Source organism: Pteropus medius, unplaced genomic scaffold (genome assembly GCF_902729225.1).
Source record: "Pteropus medius unplaced genomic scaffold, Ma_sr-lr_union100, whole genome shotgun sequence".
In the NCBI taxonomy this organism is placed as follows: domain Eukaryota; kingdom Metazoa; phylum Chordata; class Mammalia; order Chiroptera; family Pteropodidae; genus Pteropus; species Pteropus medius.
This window is the reverse complement of record NW_024354500.1, coordinates 17,493,128-17,515,551: the sequence shown is the minus strand read 5'-3', so window position 1 is coordinate 17,515,551 and position 22,424 is coordinate 17,493,128. Positions and strand designations below refer to the sequence as shown.

The 22,424-nt window shown below is 36.1% G+C and overlaps 1 protein-coding gene across 4 annotated transcripts in view; it reads right to left on the bottom strand.

Annotated features, from left to right (window-relative positions):
- Positions 1–22,424, bottom strand: part of FILIP1 (filamin A interacting protein 1) — a 179,922-nt gene that overhangs the window by 19,423 nt on the left and 138,075 nt on the right. The window contains exon 1 of one of the 4 annotated variants that reach the window (XM_039853160.1): positions 17,009–17,900. The exons of the other annotated variants lie outside the window; for them this stretch is intronic. The gene's annotated coding sequence lies outside the window, so the exon portion shown is untranslated. Of the gene's footprint in view, positions 1–17,008; positions 17,901–22,424 lie in introns of those variants that run through there. 4 annotated transcript variants of the gene reach the window in all.

Sequence of the window (22,424 nt, the reverse complement as noted above, 5' to 3'; positions counted from 1 at the left end):
TCAGCTGTCAAGGAAGGAGAGAGAGTATTAGACCTCTCCTACAGGATTGTTCTGAAGACTGAAATTGTAGAAGTAAAGTGACTGACACATAGACTCAATACATAGATGTAATAAAACACAAAACAAATATAAGAACTAAATTATGCTATTCTCTCCATCTGAAAAATCTAATGCTTTTTGTGTTTAATCTGTAAGTATTTTCATGTTGCTATCCTGTCTTTGATAGTAAAACATAGGACCTTGATGTTTTAGCCAGAGGAAAGTAAAAGGCTTTCTGATCAGTAGGAAATCCTGTGAGCTACAGCATGACCATAGCAGAAATCTGACTTCCAAAAAACCACATTTACCAGATCTTAGCTATGGTTATTTCTCTTTTTCTATCCCTATTAAGCTCTCTCTCTTTCCCTCTTCTATCACATCTTAAACCGTTCCCATCTCATAAAATGGACCTGAGAACAATATGTGGCCCATTCTCCGCCTTCTCCCCAAATCCAATTTCCCAGTAGGCATAGCTGAGGATTAGATTCAGGACCACGGTAAATACTGGTAGTACAGTGCAGTCAGCCTGCCAATAGTGTTCTGTGTGAATAGATCTGTTTTCAGATTTCTATAGATAAGGCCTTGAGGATGGAAATGATGAGATGAATTATGAAGACTTTGCAAAAGGTATCTTGGCATGGGCTTTATGACTGTTCACTCACTGGAAGGAAGGGAGAGAGAAATAGAAAAATCTTACTCAATGTTTTGGGTCTGAATTCTTGCAAATAATAATACCTCTAACAGGAATATGAAAAACAGGTAAAAAGAGTATTGGTAGAAAATTGAGGCAACAGCAAGATAGTCAAATTGAAAAGTATACCAGGCAATGGTTAACAATACTGTATTCTACATATAAATTTTTAAGAGGACAGGTCTCATGTTAAGTGTTCTTACCATAATAAAATTTAAGAAATTTAAAAAGCATATCAAGAAATTAGAAATGTAGTATTTTAGAGATAAATCTTATATATCTTAGTCCATTACCCTAACGCTTCCCCACTGTCATTATTCCAGTCCCAGCCCTAAGCATCTTTTGTTGACAATTTTGCAACAGCCTCCTGAATGCTCTCCTCACAATCTGAGCATTGTCATTTGTTAGCTGTATGAGCTTTGGCAAGTTATGTAATCTACCTATATACCTCAGTTTCCTCACTGATAAATTGGGCATCAAAATATTACCTGACTCAAAAAAAATTAAAAAAGAAATAAACATAAATAAATAAATAAATAAATAATAAAAATATTGCCTGACTCACAGGGTTTATGTGAAGTACATACCAATTAATATACAGTATCAGCCCATAGTAAGTATAGTTTTCTAATTATTATTATTATTATTATTATTATTATTATTATTATATCTTACCTAAATGCAAATATTACCCACTCCCTGGCTTTCCATGGCTTCCTATTGCTCTAAGAATAGAGGCATGAAATTCATAACACAGTTCAGCGTGATTCGATTCCTGACTACCTTGGCAGGTTCACCTCAAATCAATCTCATCTGTTATCTAAGCTGCTAACATTCTTGTATATGCCATGCCTTCTGCTTAGTATTTCTCTCCACTTTTTCTTTCACTCTGGCACACACACCTGAACATACCTGGTTGACTTTTTACACTTCTAGTCTCATATAAATGTTACTTCCTCCAGGAAGCCTTCTCTGACCATACTGATTAAGTTAGATCTCTTTATAGATTCCCAAAATATCCTGCAATCTTCCTTTATAACATTTATCAACATAATAATTTAATGTCTGCCTTTCCTTATTATTGCAAGTTCCATGAGGGTACGTGCCATGTCTGTCTTGTTTGCCCCCTAGCACAATGCCTAACGTATAGAAGGTGCTTAAGAAACATCGACTGAATGGATAATAGAAAAAATAAACAAGCTTGAGCTAGAAATATAGCTCAAGTCACCTATGTTGAGATCCCTCACAATGTTGAGTATTAATTTTTGTTGAATGTATATCGTGGTTGTTACTAGGCCAGTAGTTTGATGTTAATAATGACTATTAGACAACGAATGTCTCTGGTGAGCAATGTCCTTTCTTGAAGAGATGTAGCTCTTAAGAAGGAAACCTCACTTGAGAGAGGCAGTCTTCCCTATATGGACTGGGAAGATATTAGTACTTGAGGATGAACAACCTTTAAATAAACTATACAATGCTTATTAGAATATTAGAACCCTAAACACTATTTTGTAGCCCAGGCTGAATTAAGGCTTTGTGTCTCTTTCATAAGATTTAGCGTTCTTTTTTTGTTTTGTTTGCTTGTTTGTTTTAGCTCTTTGTTTAAAAAGTTGCAAACTGTGCTACAGGGAAACAAGAGAAAGGGTATTATCCACAGTTGGACCAGAACTCTAATGTTAGAGCAGCACACATCTGGGGTCTAGCAGGAGAAAAGAGTGGTAACTAAAGTGAGAGAAGTCTCAGGAGGAAGGAAAGTCAGTCAATAAGAGACCTTGGGCAATTTGTCAGCCTTCCCATACCCGCCCCCCGCCCCCAGCCCATGAAGAATCTCTTACAGTACTAAAAACTTGGTAATTCTTGAATTTTTATTTCAATAAGGCAGGTGATATTCCCTTAACACAGAAATAAATGTGATTTTCAAAAGAGAAACTATGTGGAGAGAAAAAGAGTAAAGAATGGAGCAAAAATATTTTTGGAAAGACCCCAAAATAAGGGCAAAATAAATAAAGAGGAGCTATTGTAGGCCTGACAAGAGAGATAAGAGGAGAGATATGAAGAGAGTCCATGTAACAACACAGGAGCACCAAAGTAAAGGAGCGCTGGTCTCCATATACCTACCTCCCTAGTCAATTTAGCATTCTACTTTCAGTTGGCTTTTTTCTTCCCCCGTACCTAGAAATCCTGATTTATATTACATGAGCATTCAGAAGCATTATCATGTAACTATTCACAAAACATAATGACTATGGCATATCCTATCTTTCTTTCAAACAATTTCCTAATAGTTACAATTTTATTTTCTGCTTTAAGCAATTAATTTGCATTACTAGGCACCATTTTCATGTAATTATGCTATTTAAAGAGCAGAATAAGAGGGCTGTGATATTGCTTGGGCCAACTCATCTTACCACACCCCTCTCCACTCTCCTCTCTGCCCATCTTGCCATTCTTCAACCATGCCCTGATCTAAACATATTAGCATAAAAAGGAAACAAACCAGAAGGCCAAGACTACGAAGATGAATTGGTACCCTAATTCTCATCAGCAGTACATGCAGAGCCCTAAGTACCCTAAAATGAAATTTATTCTTGGCAAGCTCTTCATTTTCTGCAAGCATTTTGTCTTATTTAGAGGACAAAAGGAAGACAAGTAAATGATCTAATATATTTTTTAGAATTCTCTCGCCTTTCTTAATAACTTTTTTAAAACATATTCCTCATTTTTCATACTAAATAAAACTATATTTTTAACTTGTAAGGTTGTCATTTATAAATGTGTTAAGAAATATAACTATTTTCAGCTAGAAGACCAAAAATGTAGGCTCAGTTGTTCTGATTGTTTATGGTGTATACATTTGTCAAGACTCATTAATTATGTAATTAAAATTGATGAATTTTGGGTCGGCTTTAGCTCATGCAGTTACTTTGTCATGGGAGGCTACTAAAATTGATGAATTTTATTATATATAAATTCTTCAATAAAAAAATAGAAAAATAATATTAAAAGCCCTGGAAAGTATTCCAAGATGTCAGATTAAGGGAGAAAAGTTGTAAACAAATATTATAAGAGAATGACAAAATATGATAGATAACAAAATAGGTTATTAATCTTATGGCGGAAAGAAATGAAAGAATAAGTCAGAAAGATAAAGTGAAGAGGGCTAACATTTTCAGGTGGGATTGGAGGGGCTAACAGAAAACTTGTTCTGGGGAAATAATGTTTCAGGTACTAGAAAACCTCTAGTCCTAATATTATTTCAGGGGGCTCTTAAAAGCCTACCCTAAATTCCAATTTTTACTAATATCTAATTTAAAAAAAAAAGAATAGAAAGAAAAGTCTTTGACAATAAAACATCTTATTTACAAACCACCTGTTGTTATATCCTAGACAGTGTGTTAAGTGCTTTATTATTTTATTTCATTTTCATAACAACCCTTTGAGCAAGGCATTACTGTGCCATTTTATAAATAAAAAAGTAATTGGACTTAAGCAAGGGAATAGGACTAAGAAGGGGAAGGTTGGGATTTGGGGCTAGATCTGTTTGATCACAAACAATGTGCTTTTAACAAAAATGCTATTCCTCTGATATTGCTTGAACAGTTCAAATTTGCGAGACTGTGTTTGTTTAGGTTTACTTCATCTTGCTAGATTCGGTTTGTTCTTCTGGAATTGTCAAGATCTTCCTTGGATTCTGTCTTGTCATCCAATATATATCAGCTTATATCAAGCATTGTGCCAATAGCAAAATGACCCCAAACATTAATAAAAAGACAGGTCAATGCACAGAGCCCTTCAAACACTCTCAAGATATCTTCCTGCTGACGTCAATCCATTCATTAGCGTGGACATTGTCATTCAATTAGCTATGAGCCCACTGAGCTGTTATTCCTTATCTCTTCTGAGCTCCCAATCCTCTCCTAGGAACCTGTTCCAATCACATCTTCCTCATGTCAGTCAACTACAGCCAAATTCTTCCAGATGCTTGGGCTCTAAATCTAGAGTTATACTTGAGTCCTCTCTTTCTCTGGCATCCCCACATTCAATTCTTTGGCAAATCTTGTCAACTCTCCTTCAAAATATAGCCAAATCCAAATCTCATTTCCTCCATTGCTATCACCCGGACCCAAACTACCATCATCTCTGTCTGAATTATTGCAATAGCAACTTAATCTGACTTCAGTTACCACTCTTGCCCACCCTCAGTCTACTCTCTACCCAGAAGCCAGAGTAATCCTTCAAAAAAAGGTAAATCAGGTTATGTCACTCTTCTGTTTCAAGCCTCCAATAGCTTCCCATTTGACTCTGAGTGAAGCTAAATCATCACAATGGCCTAAAAGACCCTACGTTATCACCCCCTACCCTTTACCTCTCTGACTTCATTTTTTAAAACTTGTACTCTCATCCTTCAGATATTCCAATAGATTACTCCCTCATTTCCTTCCAATCTTTGCAAAAAATATTACCTTTTCATGAAGGGCTTCTTGGTCCACTCTATTTTATCCTATGAACTCATGGCAAAATTTTCTATTTCTTTTTCCTGCTTACTTTTTCTCCTTAGTACTTATTACCATCTAATACACTATACATTTTACTTTTTTTTTTTTTAATTGACTGTCTTCTCTAAAATGGAAGCATTGTTAGGTTACTAGTCAGACATGAGTGACAAGGGGAACAAAGGAATAGGGGCCCAGCCCAGAGACCACCCCAAGAGCACCCTATTATTAGTTAGAGAATCTCTCCTGCATCCCAGGAGAAGAAAGACAGGAGGTCAGAGTCTTAACTGGCTTAATCTGGCTACAGATGCCTGTGTAGAAAGTACTACCCTAATTTGCCTACAATTTAAGCTTTATTATAATACTATGTCTATGCCTGGAAATTCATGAATCTAATTGTAACAGACTGTATTCTGGGTAAGCACATGTGCACTAGGCAGAGTTATAGCAGCCAATCAAAATGGCCTCCCTTGCCAATCACTTAGGAATGTCTTTGGAACCACTCATCACAGCCCAAAAATAATGCAGACATTTCCACTTCTAGGTCCTTTTTCTCCTTTTGGGTTCTTTTTTTTTGCGACCTTTTCTGTTAGTCACAGCACTGAGACCATGTGCCTCCTTGGGGCATACTTTGCCTTTCTCCACATGCCTCCTTGGGGTATTCTCTGTCTTTTTAAAATATACTTTTAATAAAACTATTAAATCTTAATGACTTGTGATGCTTCACTGCTTCATTTGAGGAAAAACTGAGGGAAAATGCTAACTACACGTCTGCACCGTAGTTATCCATCTCCCTCCCCTCTACCGTTGGGGTGACAACGAACTCCTACCAGCCCCAATGGTGACAGAACCATGTAAGGAGGATTTCCATGTATTTTACTTGCTGCTGTGGTTCTAGCATCCAGACATAGCCCTTGTAAACTCTTTTCATATTTGTTGAACACTGTTACAAAGAGCCTTCTCAAAGTCTTGCTAAAATTCAAATGCGCTTGGATGAATTCCTTAACTTCTTTGTTCCTCAGCTTTCTCATCTATATAATAGAGGAAATTAAAATAACTTTTCATGGGGCTGTTGTGAAGACTAAATGAAATGACACATATAAAGTGCTTAGGCAGAAACTAGACCACAGATCGCCCTCGGTCTATGCCAGCTGTCAGCATTGTTGGTAACACTGAGCAGCACACCTCTTCCTGTTTATTCATTTAACAACCATTTAATGAACACTTGCTATATGCTGGGCACTCTGCTAAGCATATAAAGAAAAGAAAAAAAGAAAAAAAAAAAACAGTTCTTGCCCCTAAGGCATTTGCTCTCTAAAGAAGAGGAGAATTAAACCAACAATTATAAAGATATGTAGAGGAAGCATATGAGAAGGGCAGCTAAGTCACACTGGGGAAATGGGAGTCAGAGAGGCTTTCAGGAGGAGGTGACTCTTAACCTGAGTCTTAAAAGCTAACTAGAAGGTAGATAAATGAAAAAGGCCAGGAAAGGACCCTCTAGACCTGGGGTTGAAAAACTATTGCCTGTGGGCCAAATCCAGATGAGGCCAGTATTTGTATAGCCCTCTAGCTAAGAACGGGTCTTACATTTTTATTTTTTAAAGGGTTGTAAAACATGAAGAAGAATATTTGGCAGACAGTGTAGGTGGCCTGCAAAGCCTAAGATAGGAATCTAGTAGAAACAGCATGTAAAAGCACAGAATTGGGAAAAAGGAGACTTTTTCACGGCACAGTAGGTAGCTCAACTGAAATGAAGTGTACCTGTGAAGAGGTGGCGGGGGTAGGAGTGGGACATGAGGCTAGAAAGGAAGGACAAGCATAACAAAGAACCCCATGGGCTAAGAGGGTGAATCTGAACTTTGGATTCAGAAGATGAAGAAATTCAACAATATATGGAGGATGGAGGAGTGTGTCCAGGAAGCTGAATATCACCCAGGAAGTTACAAAAGCAGAAGGTGAGAAATATAATGGAGTCTGAACTAAAATTATGTCATTCAAAAAGGAGAGAAGTAGGAGGGCGGAGAGGGCATGATGACTTTATTAGACAGAGTTATAGGTTTTGGTGACAAATTGGGTGAAAATAGAAATTTAAACAGACACTCCAGTTTCTGGCCAGGTTGTTAGTTAGATGTCATTGCTTATCACATAGATGGTAATATAAGAGAAACACACTTGGAGCGAAAGGTCATGATATTCCAAAAAGGCACATTGACTGGAGGTATCAGGAGATACCTACTGGGAGTCTCTAGGAACTGGTGCAATCTAAAGCCATTAGAGGAGAAGATAAGTAGGAAGTGTGTAAATATAAAAGAAAAAAAAGAACAGAAAAAAAGATATGGGATGAGAAAACATAAAGAACTTAATGAGAGAGCCTGAGTAGAAATAACCCAAGAGACAGGAGGGAATCCAGACAATAGTGCATCCCCAGATACCAAGAGGGCAGAGAGAAGCGTAAGGAACTGGCCACATCCATGATACCAAATGCTCTGGAGAGATCAAGTGAGAGAAGAGAAAAATGTCCATTGTTTTCATTTACATTCAAATTTTAAAAACTTTTTCCATTATACATGTCAATATGGATATCATCAGTACTTCATATGAGCAGCTTTAATGGAGTTAAGGGAAAAAAATACAGATTAGAATTTAGCTGACAAAAAACCAAGAGAAAAAAATATGGAGACAAATATCTGAGACTAATTATTTGAGATCTTATCTGCAATAGGGAGGAGAAACAGAGAACTGAACACAATAAACAGGTAGGGCAGGATCAACATTTTAACTTTTTATATATACTTGAGACTCTCTATATATAGATATGAGATTATATATGTATGAGATTAGCATGTTCCCACGTAACTTGTTTTTCTTTATAGAAATAGCCCAGTTAATAAACAATTACAGAATGTCACAATTAATAAAAAATATCATATCATAGGCCCCAAAGAAATAATGGATATAGGCAATGTCTCCCCAAAGAGAAATAGCCAGACACTGTATACATATGTATATAGCTCCATCCAAAAAACATTCTTACAAAAAAAAAATTGAATCTGAATCAGATCAAGCTCCTGTAAGTGATTACTAGTTTACAAAAAAGACAGGGGCAAGAAACATACTAAATGACATTGTGATAATGCAATCAGAAAAAGTTTAAATGTAGGGGACCGTACAGGATAAAAAAACTAGTTTCTTCAATAATTTAACTGGAAGAAGAAAAAAGAGTGAGGGAGGGGAAGCTATAGATTAAAATAAATTTAGAAGACATATCAACCAATTGTAATCCATTTGGATTCTTATTCAAATAATTTTTTAAATGAGACAATTGGAAAATTATGTTGTTATTAAATTTTAGATGTGATGAAGGATCTTGGTGAAATTTTAAAAAATCCTTATCTTTTAGAAATACATATTGGAATACTTAGTAAATGAAATGATTTGTATGAAATTTATATCAAAATAGTTTAGGGGAGTGGAGATAGATGAAACCAGACTGGCCACAAATTGATTGCTAAAGCTAAGTGATGGATATATGAGGGTTCATTATGCTATTCTCTTTATTTTTGTAAATGTTTGACATTTTCCATAATAAAGTTTTTTAACCCTCTTTTGTATTCCTTAGCTTGTCTCTCCACCCCCACCACTAAGTCTCAGCAGCATTGGTGTTTCATCGTATTTTTACTTTCCTTACAGTGCCATGTGTCTCTCATATTTGTCTGTAATTGTGGGTGATAATTTCATTCCTTTCCATGTTTATAAAATTAAGTTTTGTTAGAGATTTACTTTTTTTTCTTAACTGGGACCCATTTGATGCTTTGTCAAACTTATGATAAAAAGTGTCCTCACTCTGTTCTGTCCTACAGATATTTGTTCATTTCTCTTTTATTTTAGAGTATGAGAACAATTTTTTTTGGTTGGAGAAAAGGAGAAGTGAGAGTTTCTTTAACCTTATCCTGGTTACCACCATTGAGATAACACCTTCCCTGAAACAGTCGTCAATCTGTGCTCCTAAAAACTCAGGCCACATCTGACTATATCTATACTTATTTCTCTTCCTTGGAAAGTAAACCAAGGATTTACAGGTTCTTTCCCCCAACTTTCTTGACACTCCCACTGCTTCAATCATTTCTTCAAATTTATCAGCATTACCTGCAGAATAGCAAATATCTCTTTGCTTTCTTTAGATGTTGTCACTTGTCACCATCTTAATCCAAGGAACCTCTCCTTGTATGTGTGCCTCTCTTTTAAGAGAAAAGGCAGGTGAAAACTAGCAAGGGCATGATAGTAATTAAAGAGGAATGAACTTCAAAAGAGTCAAGCTAGCATGCAGTTAGAAGTTTTTCATCACAATGCATTTTTTTTCCCAACTGAAGCACAGCACAGAGCTAAGCAGCTTGATAACATGATAGGACGTGATTTTACTAAATGTCTCAGGAAGTGTTACTTTTTCATGAATCATCTCAGTTCCTCAAGATAATGACTATTATAATAATTATCCAGAATTAACCTTATACTACACAGGACTGGGATTAGGGTGCAATGGGTAAGGCTGAGTCATACAGCTACAGACTCTGATCCTGTCCTCATTTGAAATTTTGATGTTTTGTTTATTAAGAGTTTTTTGCAGTAATTTTTATTTTTAAAAATAATACATTAAAATATTGTGTATCTTGATTACTGAGTTTTTTGATATCCCCTTAAATTTTGTATCCAAGGCGAGAGCTTTATTCGCCTTACTCTAGTCCCAGCCTTGAGCATTGAATGCTAGATAATTACTTTTTATATCTAAAGAAAGAATGGATCCTTCATAAAAGGACACAAAATTTTGCATTTGGTTTTTGTTTTGTTTTTCTTAGTGGTAGGGATGAGTTTATAAAAAAGCTTTTGTGCACTTTTTCCTTTTCCCCTATTGTGAAAACCAGCAGTATTACAGAGCATCTGATCTCAAACTTTTTGACCTTGGCCCAGCATAGTGGGACAGAGGCTTATCTCATCTATTCTCACAATAAAAAAGAACTTGGTGATAAAAAAAAATTGAAAGAGAAGAAAATAAAATCAGGAAACTTTTTGCTAGCCGCTTTTATGAACTGCTTTTACCTTGTAAGAGAAGACCCTGATATTATACATGATTTTATATTATAAAACTATATCCCATAAATTTAAAAATAATCTAATCTTATTGTACTTACTTTGATAGTATAATCCAAGTAATTTCAAATAACATGTGTGCATACACACATATCCCAGGCAAATTATCACAAATGAAATTATACTCTTCATCAGATTTCAAAGAAATTAGATATAATTCTGTCCTAGAGCAGACACATCAGTGATGTGCCTTGAAGTTCTGTTGTTTAAAATTATAAACCAAGGAAATTCATTATGGACCCTTTGTGGCTTAGCCCAAAAACCTACGCCAAATTGATTATGAAGTTTAACCAATACTAATTTATCCTTAAAAGTCACAGATGGCAACTGAAAAGCATGAAAAGCTCATAGAGGATAACAAATTATTCTTCTTGAAGATTATGGGATTTCTTATAACCAGGTTAGTGTTTGCCAACATTTGGTAGTGGCCAGACTACTGTAAAATACTGCCTTCGTCTCTAAGAAAACCTAGTAACATGCTAATTTAAAATTATAAGTGCTATTTTTAAAAAAGAAATCACTTAATACTGTAGTGGTAAATAGCTCTTAGTCATAGTAGAAATGAAAGTCTAGAGAATTGTTATTTACTTATAAAACCCATAGAAACATTCTTTTTTTTTCCTGATAGTTCTCTCCTCATCAGGGGACCCATATTTGGGAATCATGGTTTCGGAAGGAGCTCTGGGATCACATACTCTAGTATGAAGTCCCCTCATTCATACAGAACTATAACCATGACACATTAATTCACTCAGTAATTCAACAAAAATGAGTTGAATGCCCCACCATTGTCAGATAATGTATTAGGTGCTTAGGATAAAAAAATAAATTACAATGTTATACAAAAATTGTCATTTATGCTTTAAATTCAGACTACTGAGAGATGCCTAAGCATGGGGATATGGTTGGAGGAAGTAGTTGCTCAAGGCTTTTGTAATTTTTGTTCCCAATCCCGTGCCTCTACTAACAGGAGTGTAGCCCATATAGCCCCTATGGGAGAAGTTAGGTAAGGGTTTCCTTCTCTCTAGGGAACCAGGCTCATGCTAAGGTGCTTGGCTTGATATACTGAATGAGAAATGGATTTCAGTCCCTATTCTCTTTCATTGCTCAAGTGCCCCTCCAAGCTACAACCTGCACAACCATACACGGTCCTATGGGCTCTTCTTTCTCATCCTTCAGGCTTCAGTTCATATGTCTCCTCCCCAGAGAGGCATTCTCTGGCCAGTTTATTGGAAAGTTCCCTGGCCACTCACCATCATATCACTCTATTTCTTTCTTTTCTTTGTACTTTCATTATCTGAAATCATTTGGTTCATTTGTTTGTTTACCTAGACATTGTCTGCCTCCCTAACTCTCCACAGAGCAAAAGCTCTGTAAGAGCAGGGTCCATGGCTGAATAGCAACTCCCTAACAAAGTGCCTAACACATAGAAAGTGCTCAATCTATATTTGTTTAATGAATGAATAAACAAAGGTTATCCAGATAAAGAATGGAAGACGTGCTGCACCATGTAAAGGGAAAAGTGCATGCAAACACAAGAAAACAGTCCTCATTCAGAACAGCACAGTCCATGTCAGAGCTCATAGCAGGAGCAGGGAAAATGACAAGCAATAAGACTCCGGTGGAAGGTGGTGGTCAGATCATCAAGTGGTTTTCTGTCATCCTAGGAGTCTGGCTCCGTTGTGAGGGTTACAGTGCTCTTGGAGGACTTTAAGAACAGTAACAGTAATAATATTAAATTTGGATATTAGAATTTTCTGATGAGTGTGATTGTATTAGATTACAGAAGGGAGACTAGAGGTAGGGAGATCAGTTATGCAAGTATTGAAATTTTCCAAGAAAAAAAAAAAACTAAATGACGATCACAATTGCAATATGAGAAAAGGAGATTATAGACATAATCAGGATGTAGAATTGCCTGGTTTTGGTGACTCATTGAATATGAAGGTTAAGGTAGAAAGAATTATATAGGCATCATGATCTAGTCAATTGATCTAAACGGTACCACGTGGATTCTTAGGGAAATGGTTATGATGTACCAGTTGCCTAACTTTTCCTCAAGACTCTACTGACTTGATTAGAGGGCAAAGCTGTCTTTTTGAAAAACTCAACTCAGCTGAGTCAGCATGGGCAAGATAAATTTCTAAGTCTTTTCTAAATTATGACTTTTTAAAATATTTTCTTTTACTTCTCAATCTTTTTCAAATTTGAAAAATAAGTATAGTTTTATCTTATAAATTTGCGAGGGAAGTAAATCAGTACTCTGAACATCTTGGTAGCAAGTGTTTTTGAATAGGGACATTGACTCACTTCACGAGATCAACGTTATATACAGCTGTAGAAACAAATTGTTATTGAAGTTACTAAATCACCAATCTATTAGTTCTATATTATATTCTTTAATATCACAAAATTCTATACTTCTAATAATTATCCTTTGTGTTAACATAATTTCCATTTACCCCTCTCCACCAGTCTCAATTCTGCTCTGTGCTCCAGGAAGCTGACCTTTTGGCATTGTGTAAACAAGCTCCTTCTAGCTTCCAGTTTGGTTTAGTCAATAGGAGGCACTGACAGGAGATTGGAGAATGGCGTATTAATTCCCTCCTGAGCCTTGGATATTTGGCTTCATTCTTCTACTATGGGCCATAGGCCCTCTTAAGCAGCCCTCTCTTACAGAGAGTTATCCTTGACGGTTCTGGTAACTACTCCCTTTCTCTAAGTTTATGAGCAGTAAGAAGTACACAGGCCTACAACTCCACACCCACCTTAACTCCAATTGCTAGGACTCTATGGAACTGCAGTGCCCCTTATTAGCTTCCCTATACTCCACCCACACATGTATAACAATATCAAATAACTCCATTTGGATCATCTAAGTTTTGCTGTAACCCTGAACTGATCCTACAATATGTAAATTTCAGGGCTCAGGATCACTTCCCTTCTCTACACCCAACATACAACTTTATATGCATCATGATTTCTCTTAAGACAGATTGGGAGCTTGGGATAACAAGACAAATCCAAGAAGAGAGGAGATACAGATAGCAGTGGTTAAGACTGGGTCAATGAAGAGTTGAGGTAAAAAGAAGAATGACAGGTTTATAGCCATATATACACATTGCTAAGGTGCGGAGCAGGAAAAAGAACAAATGTGAAGCTGAAGAAAGGAGAGGGGGAGGCAGAGCGGTGTTCCTTCTCTTCCTTAGACCAGACATGAAGGAGTCTCATCTGGTCCCACTTTAAGGCTAGGCAGCAGGGAAGGGCCTTACTTGGGTCCTAGGACAATGATTCTGAAGCACAGTTGTCTACCTTTTTCACTTTGCACTGTAGGTTTTTTAGAGCTAGAAAATTTCTGGTTGATAAAGGAGAAAGACCATAAATACTAAAAACTGAATGAGAATATTCAGGAAAGAAAAATAAAATGGATGACTCCCAATAGAAGGCCAAATATGAAATCATACCCAATAATCTGTATAGAAAACTAATCTTTATGTAACTCAATCATGACAATAATTTTCATTGGCAGAAAAGACATTTCCCTTTTTTGACATGTACTCACTGTAGCAGTTCAGAGTACTCACTGTAGCAGTACTCACTGTAGCAGTTCAGAGTAAGTGCTCCAGAGCCTGACTATCTGCCCCCTACTCACTTGGATAAGTTTCTTAATTTCTTTCTTCCTCTGCTTCCTCTTCTGCAAAAGTGGGATAATAATAAGGTATCTATCCACAGGGTCATTGTCAGAATCATGTGAGTTGTTATATGTGCAGGGCTAAGTACTCAATAAATGTTAGATACTAGTATTAATAATAATGTTAAATTGGAATTTACTGCCAATTTGTATCTTTTTGCAACAATGAAAATAAACTCTTCAAAGAAAATAGGGAGGGAGGTGCATCTATTGGTGCAGTGAAAAATACCGTTTCATTCTTGAAGCTGGAAAATGTTTATCTCATGGGTATGGATGAGTAGTTTCTACTCACAATAATATGCCTTTTATTGTATTTTTATATTTCCTAATTTGTTCAAAGTATTTTTTCAACTCTTTCAGATTGATCAGATGAAATATTTTTAAAACAGTAGAAAGAAGATATTATTCTTTCTTTTTGATGTTTATGAAGAATCAGCCAGGTGAATAAATTTACTTAACGATTTTCATAAGGAACAGAAAAAGCCAGAAACCAGAGAAGTTTGTCATCTAAATGTGTGGCCTTGGGTATTTTCTTCCAAGTGGCCCCCTCACCTTCCCTCACTCTAACCCAAAAAGACCTTTCTTGTTCAAACCCAAAGAATGCGTCACCCAAGTTCATGATATCTAATTATCGGAAGCTCCACCCAGTTAACACTTGTGCATTATCACAAGAAACTCTCTCTTTCAGAAAATAAACTAAAGGGAGGTATTTCACAAGGGAAGCCAGAGAGTAGGGAGGATGTTTTGAGGCAGGTGGGTTTTTATGTCCCTGCAACCATAGTGTGAGGGTGTCCTACCACACATGTGCGTAGAGAGGCCTCTCCCCTGTGGGCTGCACTTGTCACACAGAACATGCGGGGAGGAGCTGGGAGCATGAATTAAATATTCAAGCAAGTTGAAGACAATTCACTAAAGTATAAATATACCACATTTTATTCCATAAACATGCTTTTGTAGTGTTAGGTAAAAAAGTCATGTTTTAAGCTTCTACATTATGGGAACTCATAGTATAAAAACATATCCTTTTGTAAAGCCTTTTGTTAAGATACTATTAAGCGAATCTGTCCCTTGGGAAAATCTGTTTTTATAAATAAATTTTGTTTAAAATAATATAGATATACATGGACAGTAGACTAGTAGTTACCAGAGGGTAGGAGTGAGCGGGGAGGTGGGATGTAGTTGGGGTAAAAGGGGTCAAATCTGTGGTGACAGAAAGAAATCTAACTATGGGAGGTGAACATACAATGTAAATATATATATACTTTACTGTTAAAGTGTACAGCTAAAACTTACTGGATTTCATTAACCAATGTCACCATAAAAAAAATTAGTTAATTAATTTTTTTTAAAAGTAGAAATAAAAAAATTCTGCCACCCTCCAAAAATAAATAAATAAAATAATATAGACATGAAATAAGTAACAAATTAGCTTAAGTATGTAAATCACTGATATTAGTACATTCCCATGCAGTCATTTACAGAAAAATAACCCTCTCCTTCTTCAAAATGGCAATAGAATTTACTGCCATTGTATATAAAGGTCTTTAAAAAGCTTTTAAATATAAGTGTACATGAAATTTCACCATATACTTTTAAAATTATATTAACATTTATCTAATAATTATTTTATATAGTTTTGGAACAACTTAAAAGCTAATGCAAAAAATAAAAAGTCAAAACAATAAACAAAACTCCAAAACCCCAGATTTAATTTTGCATTGATCCTGACTATTGCTAATCTAGAGAGAAAGAAATGTGAGCGCCCTTCTGTTGTGGAAAGGATATTTAGTTTTACAAGTAAACAGAAGTTCATCCAGTCACATGGAATTAAGAATCCAGGCAGATCAATGTGGTCAACCCAAGATTTTCATCACAGCTGAACTAAGATTTTCATCACTTTAAACACAGAGACCAAACATTAACAATCAATGTTACACAAAATTAAATCTACACAAATGGAAACCATACGATTTGCCCTTTTGTTCAAATTTCTATAAAATGGGTCATGTGAATCTGAAATCATGCTATAAAAATTTGGTTATGGCCGAGTTAAGTTCTTTTGTGAAAGACTCACACTACCCTACTGAGAGCTCAATGAAAGCTATCTATTTTGATACACTCTTCTGAACTCAAACAGTGTTTTTCAGGCATTTTGAAAAATTACTAAAGTTGAACTTTTCACACAATTGTTTAACATAGCTCAAACTTTAATCTCATTCCCACTTTAAAATCAAATCTATTTGCTTTATTATTCTTGTTATCCCTGCCACACTGTTTCAAAACAAACACAGCTTTCTTTGGGTCTCTATGCATTCTAATTCATTCCCAAATTTTACAAAGCCTTCTTAACATATGCAAAGAGGTCTGCAAAAAATCCACATAACAACAACAACAAAACTTTTAAAATAGTATTTTTTCCTCTAATTAACTTTTGCTCATCAAGAAATTAAGGTAGAAGATACATTTATACTACGTGGAAAGGCTGTCTTATTAAAAGACTTCAAAACACATTAGTAGGACTGATAGCAGCAAGATAAGAAATTTTCTGTTCTTATACAAACTTCCCAAGTTTCTGTAGGATGAGATTACCTTCCCCCTCCATAGAAGAAAAATAGGAGCACACCTCATACCACAAGATACATCTTGGCCAGTTCCAATCAAGGATTCTGAAGCATCAAGGAAAGTCACAATAAGCTGTTCGTTTTCAAGGGTCGTCACCATTCACTCTGAGTAAAACCTGTAGCTAAAAGCTGAAAGATTGTGGCGTTCTTACAGCCCTGTCAGATTAGTCAAGGCTCTCTACAAAAGTTGAAACCCAGCTTCCAAGATGCTCTTTGCAGCAACACTTAGAAATGAGTTTACTGCCAAGTAAGCCTATTAACAAATGAAATGCACACGGACTAGAGTAACTAACGTTGCTTAAATCAAAACAGATCTTGACTTCCTTACCTTAATACTAAGAAGCATAGTAGCTTTTGTTTTTGTTTTTGTTTTTTTATAAGGGGGTACTGAAGTTTGTTCAACAGCAGCAGGCCCTGCACAGCCCCCTCCTCCACAGGGAATTAACCGTCACATTCCAGCCCTGTCATCAGAACAATGAAAGGTGAATGTTGTGCAAAACAGCTTGGGACCACTAACTGATGATGTCATTCCTCCCTTATATGGTTCATTATTGTGCAGATTTACTTTGGTCTGTGAAAAGGGGTGGAGCTGCCCTGGACTGGGAAGGAAGGCAGCTCTTGAGAAGCAAAGCAAGTGAACAGGAATTATGCTCTACACTGAAGAAAATGCATTGGGGAGGAGGATGAAGTTAGGGAGGAAGAATGACAAAAAGAAAAGATATGCATAAAATGTCAAATGGGCCTCACTCCTGATTTTTCAAACTAGCTAAACTCTATACAGTCGTATTCAGCACATGCTGAAATTTAAATAGGGAGCCCACTAGAGCCTTATCTACGATTTTGCCGACAGGAGGGGATTCATGTTTCAACCAAAGCGCCAGTTAATTCACATATATCTAAATGAAAACACTACATTGTGGGCTACAGAACGCCAAGTATCCTTTAGTTGAAGGATCATTGTGTCTTTAAAAAAATTCCTTTTACCTAAATTTCTTTCTTTCCTAAATGTGTTTTGAAATGACAAAAATGTGCCATCCACAAAAAGTGGGTAAATACATTCAGCCAAATTTCAAGGAGTGTCTATATCATCATTCACACAAATGTTCTCAAAATCTTCTATTGCCTTCAAACTAGTTTTCTCTATTCTTTCTTTTTAACTTTTTTCCTTCCTTCCTCCTTCATTTGCTGAATGGGTCTGTGAGTGATAATTCAGTCAAAAAGCAATTAGGTAATTTAAAAGTTCCAGTATTTTTTTCCTAACTTCCAATACACATGCATGGAATATATATATTATTTATGTTAAGAAATTCCATTTTAATTACAAAATAAAAGTATAATATCAGATAACTTAGTAAAATTAACTTTAAAGTACACGTAATTAAATGTTTGGAAAGCATTTTTAAGTCATCAGATATCTTTCATATTGCATAAAGGTAAGCTATTATGGCAGAGAAAAGACTATAAAGGAAAAATAAGTTAAAGATAACTGTTTTCCTACATTCCTAATGTTCAGTCATGCCTTTTGCCCTAAGAACATGTCTATCTTCTTAACAGTATGAACTTAATATAATGATTAGTGCATGTTTCAAGATTACAGTTCTGAATAAATGTGTTTTGATGATCGAGTTATGCTGGTAAAAGTTACATTAAGCAACATTCATGGTTAAGGTAAAATTACAGATACTAAACCAATCAGTTGTTGGTTTTGGTTCTTGAGTTTTTTGGAGGGTTTTGGGTTTTGTTTTTGCTTTTTTTGTTTTTTTTATTTAGCAATTTTAATATGGACGGGAAAAACTGAAATTCAAGAAGAAACTGCTGCCATCACCTGTTGTGTAGGCTGCACTAGTGTTGAGGAAAGGGACTTCTTGGCAATTTTTAGATCCAAGATTGAATCCTGGCTTGACACCTACTGGGTAAATAACCCAGAAGATATTTTATAACTCCTGTGGCTTCAGTTTACTCAGCTATGTATGAATTTTAACTTGCAGGGTTGTTTTGAGAATTAAATAACATAAGCTAAGGCCACAGATCCTGACACATAGTGGGCCTCACAATAAATGATCAATAATTAACATATTTATGCACAGTTTATTCATTTTGAGGATGTAGGCACTTGGCAACAATACAGATTTGTGGCCTAATTTTGACACAGATAATACGAACCCATGTTAAAAAAGAGAATCAAAAGTGATGGGGGGCGGGGATCAGGATGGATTACATAGTCAAGTGGCATCTTGCATGCAATCTGCTTCTAGTGATTCCAGCTTGAGTTGCATACAGTCCCAGGGAGGCACTGGTTATGTTCAAAATCATATCAAACCAATATTTAAAGACAGATGACAATAGCAAAAGAAAATGTTTTATTACCTTTGGAAAATCTTTAAAACAAATACTATAAATGTCAATCACAGATTTTTTTTTCTTCCCTGCTTAATACCACTAAACAGTTACATTCTAAATTAACCTTAATCCTTACTATTATGACTCACTTAAAGTAGCTGTATTTAGTGTAGTTAATTAAGATTGGTTGGCTAACTGACATTACTTATTAGGAGCCTCTTAGAACCTAGAGAAGATGTTTAAATGAGTGACAGAACACTCCTTAGAGCCACAGTAACTAGAAGTGTCCCACTATTAGACCTTGAAGGGCAGAGACCACATCTTTGTGTCTTTCTGTCTTCTGGAAGTATCTTCTACTCACTCATATTTTTTAAATTTTAGCTTACTGAAGTATAACTGGCAAATAAAATTATAAGATATTTAAAGTAGACACTATAGTGATTTGATATTCTTTGTGAAGAGATGCCCCTCATCTAGTTAATTAACACATCCATCACTTCACATCTTTTTTTTTTAGTGAGAACATTTAAGTTCTACTCTCCTAGTACATTTCAATTATTCAACACAGTGTTATCAACTACAGTCACTATGTTTTACATTAGATCCTCAGACCTTATTCATCTTATAGCTAAAAGTTTGTATCCTTTTAGCAACCTTTCCCTATCACCCACCCCCCAACCCCCAGCCCCTGGCAATCACTTTTGTACTCTCTGTGAGTTTGACTTTTTTAGATTCCACATATAAATAATACTATGCAGTATTTGTTTTTTTTTCTGTCTGGTTTATCTCACTTAGCATAATGCCTTCAAGATCTATCCATATTGTTGCAAATGGAAAATTTCCTTCTTTCTCTTGGTTAAATAGTATTTCATTGTATACATACACCATATCTTCTTTATCCATTTATCCATGGGTGGATACTTAAGTTGTTTCCATATCTTGGCTTTTGTGAATAATGCCGCAACGAACATGAGAGTGCAGATATCTCTTTAATAACCTGTTTTCATTTACTTTGGATATATTCTCAGAAATGGGATTGCTGAATCATATAGTATTTCCATTTTTAATTTTTGGAAAAACTTCCATACTCTTTTCTATAGAGGGTGAACCGATTTACATGCTTCCAAAAATGCACAAGTGTTCCCTTTTCTCCATATCCCTGCCAAGGGTTATTATCTCATCTTTTTGACTATAGCCTATCTAACAGGTGATATCTCATTGTGCTTTTGATTTGCATTTTCCTGATAATTATCATATTCACTGATTCTTAATTGGCTGCCCTTCTAGGAACAGGCAGTGTATCAGGCTCTGGTTATTAGAAGTGAACAAGATGGACAAGGTCCCTAAGCTGGTGGAGCTCATATTCTAGTGATAATTGCCCTGAGGAACAGGAACAAGGATGTTTTCAAAGGAAGCGACTGAGGACTGGGGACCTACTCTATAAAGGCTTTCCCTAAGGCAGTAACATTTGAATATGAGGGATCAAAGAAACCAACCATACAAAGAAAAGAGGCAGGGGCAGCAAGTGAGATGGGAATAAGTTTGGGAAGTTTCAGGCACAGAAAAAAGGCCACTATGACCAGAGCATGGAGAGCAAAGGAAGAAAGGTACAAGGTCCATTCGAATGACCGGTACGTGTAGTTAATATTAGAAGTATCCTTATCAGGAGTATATGTTCTGAGAAAATACAAGGACTTCAATGTGTACCGGAAAGTTTTCTAATTAGCATAATAAATGTTAATCATTATTTATTGGTGAAATGAGTGATTCAAGACATGTGGCACTTCCATCCTTGTACAAATGAGACGTAAGAACCTGATGAGTCCAGCAGCCTAGTGTCCTTGGGAATGTTGCTCTAGACCCAGGTCTCCATTTGGATCTTTGTCCCTCAAACTTAGCAGAGAATTATATCACTTGATATAAACAGAAAATCTCCTGATCCTGCAGCTAGAATATCATTGCATCTGCCCAATTAAATTTTTCACACTGGGAACTTTGTCAGCATGTCTGAAGGACAGGGGGCTGAAACTTTACCAAGCTTAAAGATGCTACTTATTAATAACTATATGTGTGGCAAAATTCAGTTGGAGACTTGTTTTCATCATGACATATCATTTGTCATGAGTTGTCAATATCTTCCAATAAGATCTGACAATTGGAAAAAAGCAAGTTTACTTGGCTCAGTTTGCCACACCATGGTAAGGAGTTGATTACATGACTTAATGTGTAGAGAATGTACTTGGGGGCAGGGAGGACAAGAGTGGAAACAAGATGTCTAAAAGTAGCTATTGCAGTAGCCCATACAAGCAAAGTGATGGTAGCTTAGATAAGACTTTATCTTGGAGTAGGGCAGTGGCAGTAGCTCTAGAGAAAAATGTACATATTCCAGATATAAGTTGGAGGTAGAATCAGTACAATTTACTGGTGATTACATTTGGAAAGTTGAGAGAAAGAGGAGCATTAAGGATGATGGTTAGCCTTTTAGTTTGAGTAATTAGATGGGAGTACTTACTGTCAGTTGAGATAGGTACAACTGGGAGGAATAGATTTTCAAGAAGTAACCAAGAATTCTGTTTTGGGCACATTCATTTGAGAAACCTATTAATAATCCAAATGGGCTAGTCAAGTACGGCCTTTCATTCTATTATCATTTACTCAATAAATTCAACAAACATTTTCATTCTAAAAGTATTAGTAATTTCCTTTAGTATTAATGGCATGGAACCAAATGGAAGCACTCCTCTCAAACTTTTTAGCATGTATCAACTGAAATGCTTACTCAAATGCAATATAATGCACACGGAAAGTATTATTGTGATTAGGGGTCACCAGAGCAAGTCCTCAGTCCACTGTGGGTGGGGATCTTCTAAGACAATCATAACTTCTTATAGCACTGGATCCTAGAGACATTGTCCAGGCTCCCATCATCCTATGAGCATCCATTGTCACTGAGCATCATGACCTGAACAAGTAGCTCTTAAAATCAAGTCTTCTCACAATTGCTCCTTATTCAAATTGATAAGAAAAGAAAAGATAAACAGGACATGTTTCCTGAATGTTTCTGAGAAAGATCTAGTTTAGCATATGGCAAGTGGGAAGTTTCTCAATGTGTGGGCGATCACTGGTCCTGCCAATTCGATGTGCTTTCATCCCAGGAGACATTTTTCGCAGCAGAGGAGGCTGCGACCCAAACTGTGAGAAGTGGATGCACGGGGCAAGGGGTGGGGGGTTGGGGGATTAGGCAAGCAAAAAAAAGAACGTGATATGATATGCTAGAAGCGCTGCACTTATGTTTCTTACTTGGGGGCAGGGAATGTTCTTCCAGGATTTCTCCCTGGAGGTTTGGTAATGGTGGATCAAGTCTGGGTAATAGTTCCTCCCACAATTATGCCCCGTTCCTTGAG